Source organism: Hipposideros armiger, unplaced genomic scaffold (assembly GCF_001890085.2).
Source record: "Hipposideros armiger isolate ML-2016 unplaced genomic scaffold, ASM189008v1 scaffold_1200, whole genome shotgun sequence".
Taxonomy (NCBI): domain Eukaryota; kingdom Metazoa; phylum Chordata; class Mammalia; order Chiroptera; family Hipposideridae; genus Hipposideros; species Hipposideros armiger.
Genome location: NW_017732550.1, coordinates 193,470 through 203,349, shown reverse-complemented (window position 1 = coordinate 203,349; position 9,880 = coordinate 193,470). Strand labels below are relative to the sequence as shown.

Sequence of the window (9,880 nt, the reverse complement as noted above, 5' to 3'; positions counted from 1 at the left end):
GTTGAGCTGTTGTTCAGCATCTTAGCTGTGGAGGGCAGTGTCACTGGCCCTCATATGTGGGATCCGAACCGGGGCCCTCTGGCATCCCAAACGAGTTCTTAACCATCGCGCCACTCGGTCGGCCCTTTTTGCCCATTTTTCTATTAGGTTATTTGTCATTTTGATATACTGGTAGTTCTTTATATATTTATGGATACTAATCCTTTGTAATTACAAATAGTTTTTCCCTGCCACTTGTCTTTTTTATTTTTATTTTTTTACTTTTTCTTTTAAGATGTAATTCATAGACAATTCACCCTTTTAAAGAGTAGTATTCAGTGGTTTTTAATTATACATTTTTAACTGTGCTTATGCTTTCTCATCCAACAAGTTTTTAATTATTTTTGCATTTTTAACTGAGGTATAATTGACATGTAACATTATATTAGTTTCAGGTATACAACACAATGATTTGATATTTATATCTATTGGGAAATGATCACCACAGTAAGTCTAGTTAACATCCATCACTACAGTAGCTCCAATTTTTTTTTTTCTTGTGAGGAGAACTTTTAAAATCTACTCTCATCAACTTTCAAATATACAACACAGTATTACTACTGTAGTCATCATGCTGTATAAGAAGTTTTAAATTTTTATTAGTCGAATCATTTAAATTTTAATTAGTTAGATCATCTTTTTTTTATTACTTTGATTTTTCACATTGTGTTTTAAAAGATCTGCCCCAAGTCATAAATATAATTTCAAAATATTTCTTCAATGCTTTTACAGTTTTGTTTTATACTCTTTAGGACTTTTACCTGGGATTTGTTTTGGAGACTGGTACAAGATGAGGGGGCTAGCTTTTATTATTCTATATACGAGGTGTCATCAAAAGATACAGCGAATGTTTAAATAAAAAAATTATTTCAGTAAAAGACACATTGCCATTAACCTCCCCTTAAAAGACTCCCCCTCACTTCGAACACACTTATCCCATGGTTCTTGCCACTTTCTGAAGTAGTTCTGGAAGTCCTCTTTCGTGAGTGTCTTTACTTCATCCTCCATCATGACAATGCTCCATGTCACACCTGGTACGACAATTTCTGTCAAATAAAAACATGACGGTGTGTCCTCATCTGACTTATTCACTGGATCTGGCACCATGTGACTTCTGGTTCTTCCCCAAAGTCAAAATGATTCAGGATATTGAGACAGCCATGACAGCGCAACTAAAGACACTCACTAAAGAGGACTTTCAGAACTGCTTTAGAAAGTAGAAAGAATGATGGAATAAGTGTGTTCAAAGTGGAGGGGAGTATTTTGGGGAGGATTAATGGCAATGTGTCTTTTACTGTAATAATTTTTTTAAATTTAAACATTCATTGTATTTTTTTTATCACACCTTGTAAATTAACCAGTTATCTCCAAACAATTTATTGAATAGTTTGTTCTTTGTCTACTGACTTGAAATTCCATCCAATTTCCACATGAACATGGGTTTGTGCTTGGATGCTTTCATTCATTCAGCAGATGTTTATTAAACACCTACATTGCAGGCATTGTTGAGGGACCTGGGACATATCAGTGAACAGCCCGCGGATACTTGTGAAGCCCCATACTGATGCTTAGGGGGTCCACTTTTTATTCCTCTGTCAACATCAGACTTTTACTTTCATATTTTCTTGTTAGGGCAAAACCGCTGTTTTGTTCTTTTTTTAAAATTGTCTTTCCTCTTCTTGGTAGGTATTCTTCCACCTGAATTTTAGAATCAGCTCATTATGAGCCATGAAAACTCCTGATGGAATTTTCACTGGAGTTGCCTTCAGCTCAGAGTTTAACTTGGGGTAACTTGAGCCTTTACAACTTCGAGGTCCGACCACAGGTGGCTGTTTAAACTGAAGTGAAAGCTAACTAGTTAACCCAGTTCCCAGGTGCACTAGCTCAGTGCAGGCACCCACCGGCCGCATGTGGTCAGCGGCCCCTGTGTCCAACAGCACAGTGCTAGAACAGCCAGCCCCACGGCTGCAGAGCGCACTAGCAGTAGTGCTGGTTGGAAGCACTGAGGGGGACAGATAGCACTGCATCTGACTACGTGTGGGCGTGGGGCCCAGGCGTGGGGGCAGCCGACCCCTCTATGGCAGGAGCCCTTGGTTTCCTTGTGGAGCCCCATCTGCCCATCACTGAAAGCATGCTGCAGAGCATGGCCTCCCTCCCAGCACAGCCTTCACACCTCTGAGCCTCGCTTTACTGCCTCAGCATGTCATTGGCAGTCCTGCAGGAAAAACCACTTTTCCAAAACTATGCTATGTAAGTAAGCAAGTGCCTTTCTTACACTTATTCAGAGCACCACTGGCAGTCTCCCCTGGAGCTTCTGGGCCCCTGAGAGGGCTGGAGGTTCAGCTCTAGGTAGAGCCCCAAGGCCCTCTGCAGAGGCAGAACCAAAGCTGGGAACTTGAGGCCTTGCGATGTGGCTGGTTGTGTGCCCTGGAGCTGCTGGCCGAGGATGACCAAAGGCAGGAGATTCTAGTGAACACAGAGCACCCCTACTGCCTGAGGCTGTCTCCCTCCTCACCACCTCCCACCTTTCCACCGCCTACCTCTTCTTCCTGTGGCTCTCCCTGTGGGTACCTTGTCACCCATTTCCCTCCCTCCCCAGCTTCCCACCCTTGCCCATACCTCCTGACTGCCTCCCCTGTCCACCCAGCCTTCCAAACAGCTGTTATTTCCACCTGCTCTCAGCAGTGAGCTTTCTCGGCACAGACCCCTTAAAGGATCTGAATGATGTATCAAAAGTGGGTGAGCCCATGAAAGGGAAGAAAAACAACACAAAGGAGACCTGAGATAGGGATGTAGGTTGGTGGGTAGGACCTGTCTCCAGCCTGTCAGCCTGACATCCAGATGTTCCTCCGAGATTCTGCCCTTTACAGGCTCTGGGGATGGTCACCTGGTTCATAGTATTGGAGGGAGGGAGGAGGGGTCCAGGAGCCAGAGCCAGGAGGGTTTCCGCCCCAGCTCTGCCACACACCAGCCACAGGGTATTGAAACCTCCCTGCAGTCTCTGAGCTTCACCAGCTGCACCTAGAAAATGGGCACAGGGTCCCTGCCTTCAGGCCTAGTGAGGATTAGAGATGATGGGACCAAGAGCCTTGCCTGGAGCCCGCCATCAAGGAAGGAGGTGCTTGTGGACTTCTGCGCCCAGACCTAGTGCCAAGAGGAGGGGGCTTTGGGGACTCAGGCTTTAGGAGGACCCCACAGGTGGTTTGGTGGGCAGAGCAGTCATACATAATAAGGATGGCAAATTCTTATATGTGCTGACAGTATGCCAGACACTGTTCTATGGCTTGTCGTGCTCTTTTTTTTTTTTAAGATTTTTATTGGGGAGTTGTGGGGATGGGAACAGTGCTGGGGAATTGGGGGAAGGGGAACAGACAAGTTGCTGTCTTTTTGTTCTTCAGTCTAGTTGTGGAGGACGTTGCTTCACTGGACCAAGTTGGCACCATCATGGCGCTCTTCCCAGGCGAGGTAGATAAGTCACTGGCTTCTGGACGGCCTTCACGGTGGCTGCTGGCCACTCACTCTGGCTGCTGGCTACACACGGTAGCCCATGGCAACCCACTGCAGCAGGGGCTAAAGCCTCCGCCATCGCCGGCGACTCACGGCAGCCCAGCTCCAGGTTGATCTGTTGTTCAGCATCTTAGCTGTAGAGGGCAGTGTCACTGGCCCTCATATGTGGGATCCGAACCGGGGCCCTCTGGCATCCCAAGCCAGTTCTTAACCATCGTGCCACTTGGCCGGCCCAAGCTTGTTGTGCTTTAAGTGATGTACTCCTGTGGGGCAGGGACTATTGGTAACCCCACTTTACAAGTGGCTGAACTGGAGCTCTGAGAGGGTGCCTTGCCCGAGGTCACTCAGCTGGTAGGTGGTCAGGCTGGAATTCACACCCCTGCCACCCAGCTCCTAAACACATCCTCTTAAAATCCAGTGTAGGAACTGCTACACATGTGTAGCCTTGTGCTCCCCCAGCTGCTCACTGGGCCACAGGTATAAAATGAGATTCCAGGAGGCAAAGCCACAACACTCATAGGAGGCCACAGTCTTGGGGCAATGGTCCTGGGGCTGCCGCAGTAGCAGGACCTGAGGTCAGCACCCCACAGCCCTGATGGGTGCCCCGCGGGACCCTCATGCAACCTATTACCTACTTACTTGCCAGTGGAAGCCATTTATGTCTCACCGCAGGGTCCCCTGCTCCTGTGTCTGCACTTGTGCTTAGGAGTCCACCCCTCCCTCTTTCATGTCCCTCCCACTTACTTTCTGGTAAGGGCCCAGGTGATCATCGTCCAGGTCAGTTTTTGTCACAGGTGGACCAGGTCAGACCTCTCCCACCTCTGAGAGAGTGTCCTCATTTCCAGAGCTGCCCCCTGATGAAACAGGAGCCCTCAGAAGGGAGTGAGCACCTTGTCGCTAAGAAGCATGTAATCAGGTCCTCAGCAACCATTTGGTGTGACGGTGTGCCAGGACTCCTGCTTGGACTAAAAGCTATTCCCGGGGGCCTCTGAGGTCCCTTCCAGCCCAGGACCTGCACTAGAAGGCAGGCCTTCTCTCCACCCACGTCCAGCCCCTGGGGCCCACCAGCTGCCAGGTGTCCTCTGCCTGCTGGAGCTGCTGCAAGAGGGAGGCAGCGAGCACCACTGTGAGACTGGGGATGCTCTGAGATTTCACCCTTCCAATATCCACGGCCTCAGCTGCACTCTGCCTGCGACAGGGGCAGGCTTGGGATGCAGGGCTTGGCCAGCTCTTAGGAAGCAACAGAGCTAGGGTGGAGCTCCCAGCCTGCTACCTGCAACTTCGTACCCTTGCACGTAACTTGTTTATTGTGACTGATGAAAATGACAGCGATGGCCAGCCTGTATGGATATGCATTAAGTGCCAGGCACTATGCTGAACATTTCATGTGTGTCATCTCATTAAATCCTCACAGTAATCCTGTGAAGTTTGGCTTTAGGGAGCCAGGGCTCAGAGAGGTCCAGGCACCAGTTTGAGGCCACCCAACCAGAAGTGCTCCTGCAGCATGTACCAGACATACTAGAGGGTCATTCTTCCACCTTCCTTTTAGGATAAATGCAAGGAAGACCCCAGCAGCTAGATTCAGTGTGGGTACCCAGTATCAGAAAGAACTTTGTGAAAATCAGAGCTGGATGAAATAGGCAGTCTGAGGAGGTGGTGAGCTTGCTGGCCCTGGAGATATGTGAGCAGATGGAAGGTGGCCGCTTCTCTGCAGGACACTGGAGGGAATTGAGCCTGGGTTGCCAAACTGAGGGGCACTTCCAGGTGTGCAGGGATTCTCCTGCCGAACTCGATGAATCCATCCTAGCCCTGTGGCCAGTCTGAGAGTGGTCACCAGGGTGGCTCGGCCTCCTGACCTCGGAGGATCTTCAGGCACTGTCGTTATAGTATAGAGACCCTTGTGTTGGTCTCTGTGTTAATAGGGCCTTCTCCATTGCAAATCATAGGAACCCAATCAAACTGTTAAGCAGAGGGGACCCTTACTGGCTCATGCATATGAGAAGCTGTTGGGCATCTCTTAGCTGTCTTCCCCAGAGCCAACCCGTCCCTGTCGGTCTCCCTACCAGGGCAGGAAGAGCAACAGCAGTTCTGGGCTCCCGGTCCAACTTCCAGGCAGCCCCAAAGGGAGAGAGAGCCCCCTTTCTCGCTGGCAGTTCTGGCTTTCTGAGCCACTCAGCTATGGTCAGCAAGATGCAGGGCTCTGACTGGCCAGGCTGGGCTGAGGTCAGCCCACTGGGTTAGTGCATAGAGCTCGAGGTGGGGTGGGAAATCCGAGGCCTACCAGATGCCTGGCAGGGAGGTGCTGGGCAGCTCCCACTTCTGCTTCTCTTCAGCTGCACAAGCACTAAAAAGGACAGGAGAAGCTTCTTTGACCCTCCAGCCTCCTGCCAGGAAAAGAGCTGGCAAAGCACTCAGTATTCAGTTACGTCAGGTTGGTGATCCTGAAGTACAGTGCACGGCCTTGTACCAGCCGTCACGAGAGCCCCACACGCTTGGCATCAGCACTGACTGCCCGCAGCCCAGGAGTGGGAGGTACTGTGAGGGAACCACTGGTGCGGCCTGCATGTGCTCGCATGTCACAGCCGAGCCCGAACCAGCGCTGACTGGAGAAGCTGGCCCAGGCTGTTGGCAGACGGGGTGCAGGGCTGCATAGTCTCCCACGAGGCCTGTCCTGCCAGAACCTTGCAGGGAAGCGGCGGGGGTCAAGTGTAGATGGCGAAACTCGTAGTCGGCACCTGTTGCTGTTGAGCCCTTAGAGGATGGAAGTAAGAAAAACTACAATAGATAAAAAGTAACTGGGGGAATCCACAGAGAAATTGGGGCAAGCAGGCTCCACAGAGTTGGGCAGAATGGGTTTTCAGTAGCAGTGATGGGGTGAGGAGAGTAGAGGGAAATTTTAGGGGCTTCTTGGAACAAAGGAGTCAATTAAAAATCTGGTAACCTGGAGCTAAGTTACTTGAACTCATTTGTTACCTGTCAGATAAGGCTTTTGCATTGGCCATGCCTTCTAGCAAGGTCCCTTTTCCTGGCTCCCAGGTCGGTACTCCCTCCTGATCATCCCTCCCTTCCCCTTCCAGCTAAAGTCCATGCCTTCTCCAGGTCACTTAGTTTAGTTCTGCCTATTGCTGACCCTTTACATAGCTATATAACTAATGTTTTCTGGGGGCTTAGAGGCATTAACTCACGTCATTTTCACAATAACTGCTGTGTGCACTATTGCTGTCCCCATTATGCATGTGGGGAAGCTGAGGCACAGTTAAGTAACTTGTACTAGGTCATGTCACCCAACTAGTAAGTGGAAAGGGGCTTGGAGTCCAGGCTGCTGGCTCCCAGGGCCATGCCCTTGACCCCTGTGCCGTGAGCACCTCTGTATCCTGGGAGTTTAGCTCCCTCCCTTATCAAGCTCCAATGAGGATGCATGTTTTCAAGATTGGAGACTTTATTTGGACACAGGTGTGCTAGCACAGTACCTGGCCCAGAATAGGCGCTCAGTAACTGTTTGTAGAGTGAATAAAGAAGTGAGTCAAGGATGAGGAGCCCAGAACTCATCCTACAGGGGTTGGGAGACCCTGGGAGGTTTTAAAACAGAGTCCTGCTGACACAGGGTAAGGTGTCCATGCATCAAGTCGTGTCTGTCCCTAAGCCTGCACACAGGGCACACTTTGTTTCTCTTTTGTTGGCTGTGCTCTGTGTGGGCCAGGCCCTTGCTAGACACTTGGGGTCCAGAGTGAGGTGAGCCCTCTTCACTCCTTAGAGCCCCATGTCCCAGACAGAAGTTTTCAGAGGCCTGTGGTACCGTCATAGGAAGAGACAGAAAAGCCCCAGTTGAGAAGGGGCCTGAGCCCCACCCCTGTGCCTGTGCCCTGGGGTGGAACATGACACCCTTTGACCCAGTTTCTCTATTTGGGACTAGTCCTCCCTGCCAGACCATACTCTGTCATGCTAACACAGCACAAGTGAATTTCTCTGTCAAGGTAGCGTCCTTTGTAGGTTGGTCAGGTCTCTGGTTGTCGAGTCTCTTGGGGCCGAGGCAGGCAGAGACTTCCTGTGGATATGGGTTTCCGGGTTCTCAGTGGCAAGGGAAGGCGCCATAGGGGATGGTGCCACTCCCACAGGAAGTGCCGTGCACCTCTTCTGCTCGCAATGCATTGGCCAAAGCACGTCAGGTGGCCCCTTACTTCCACAAGGGGAGACAGGCGGGGGCAGGAGCAGTGGATAGGCCGCACTAGCAACTCACCCCACTGCATCTCTTCACCCAGCAGGTCACTGTGTGTGATGCTTAGCAGGATACACGGACATGTGTCCTTCAGTCACCGTGGAAGCTCTGTGAAGGAGCAGGTAGATAGATCTAGGACCATTGCTTGGCAGGGCCCCCAGGAGCACACTGGAGGTGGGAGGGCCTTACTACACTGCCAAGAGTGGCCCAGGGCTAGCAAGGTCCCAACGGGCAAGGGACTCACAGCAGTTGTGCTGTGTACTGGCTGTGTGCTATCAGAGAGGTCACTCCAGGGCTGGTCACTCCCCTGTGTAAAGCCATTTAGAGGCTCCTTTGCCAGCATATCCATCCCGACTCTGGAGCCCCCTGCCTGGCCTGGCCTCCCCCGCACACCCAGCTCCTCACCGGTACCTTCTGCCACCATGCCTTTCCTCTCCAGTGCTCGGCAAGTTCGTGGTCACTGGTCAAGGCCCAGTCAGTTCAGAATCCTCTCCTGCATCATGCTGTGAAACCTACCAGGTGGAATCAGTCCCTCCCACATTTGATTCAGGCTAAAAGCTGAGCCATTGGGTTCACACATGGACCCACCAACAAATATTACCATCTCTACCCTCAAATTAGTTCCTAAACTGACTGCCCCTCCCCACCTCATGCCCCACAGCCTGGATATCTGTGGGAGTCTTCTGGCGGGGCTGCCGGCTCAGGCCTGGCCTTGCTGCCCAAAGAGCAGCCAGAGGAAGCTCCTCAAACATGGACTTCAGGTCCTGTCAATGCCCTGCTCAGAGCACGCCGGGGCCTCTTACTCCACTCAGGAAAGCCAGATTCTCCCATGGCCTGCACAGCGCTGTGGGGTCTGCTGCCCTCCTCCCCTCCCCAGGGGCCCCGCCTCTCAGCCACCCTGGAGCAGCCTGCTGGTCCTCCATCCTGCAGAATCACTTCCCACCCCAGGGCCTTTGCAGTCACTGTAGCTTCCACCCAGAAAGCTGCTTAATCATTTTGGTCACTGAGTGTCACCTGCTCAGAGAAGGCTTCTGCTTCACCAGCAGAAGCCCTTCCCCATGTCCTCCGGACGTCACTCAGTCCCCTTGCCCTTCAGACTGGACTGTAGCCTGCTACTGTGCTGGGCATTTACAGCTGGCCCTGCTATTGTCCCAAGTGGTGTCTAGCACAGGGAGACACGTGGTACTTGATCCAGGAAGAATCTACATTCCAGGGCCCCTTGCATAGCCTGTCCTTCCTGCGGTGTGTTCCCATTGTGCTTGGAGCTTCTCGAGGATGGAACAGCCCATCTCCTGGAGTCCATGATGCTGCATGACGTTGCATGAAACACTGGAGGGAGTGGTGGGGGCAGAGAAGAGAGAGCAGCCACCCCCTGGGGAAATAGGAAGAAGCAGGAGTTGGCTGTGCCTGGACCTGGGCACCATATCAGGGCCTCAAGGGGCCAAGGGTGGGTGGGTGACGCAGGGCACCTGAGTGGGGGAGGCTCAGCCACAGCAGAATACGGGCCCAGGGGTGACCCCTCACCTAGAAGTTGAGGGGAGGCAGGTATGGGCTGGGGTCCTGTGGGGCCAGCATGGAGAGGGTCAGTGAAGAAGTGTAACCTACCCTGGCCATAGCATCAGTGGTTAAGTGGCTGGAGTGCCTGGAGTGTGGGACAGTTCTTGGTTAGAGACCCCAGAATCATGGGGAAGAATGGAGTATGCGNATGAGATGGACTTCTCTGCCATGGAGCTGGATGAAGCTCTGAGGAAGTTCCAAGCGCACATCCGGGTCCAGGGGGAAGCTCAGAAGGTGGAGCGGAGGGCCACTTCGTCACCACGTCACTGCCAGGAACCAGCTGTCCTGCAGCTACTCCCTGCCGAGCTCTTGAGGGCAAGGTCAGGTGTGTGTGGTCATCCCGGATAAAAATAACAAAGTCACCTTGCTGCAGGAGGTTCGCTTTGCTTGCACTTGGAAATCCAGTATCTGCAGGACACTGTTAGCCGGGAACTACTGGGTTGGTGGGCAGGTAAACACTAGCCCTCACCTCCACACCCCCAGGGAACTGCAGAACGCTGACCTCTGCTTGCTGGGGCAGGGGACAGGCTGGCCCCCAGTCGGTGGGTGATTCGGCTGACC

At 52.0% G+C, this 9,880-nt stretch overlaps 1 protein-coding gene across 13 annotated transcripts in view; it reads left to right on the top strand.

Annotated features, from left to right (window-relative positions):
- The window catches only part of IQSEC1 (IQ motif and Sec7 domain ArfGEF 1), a 149,823-nt gene that overhangs the window by 111,441 nt on the left and 28,502 nt on the right, over positions 1-9,880 (top strand). The gene's annotated exons all lie outside the window — the stretch shown is intronic.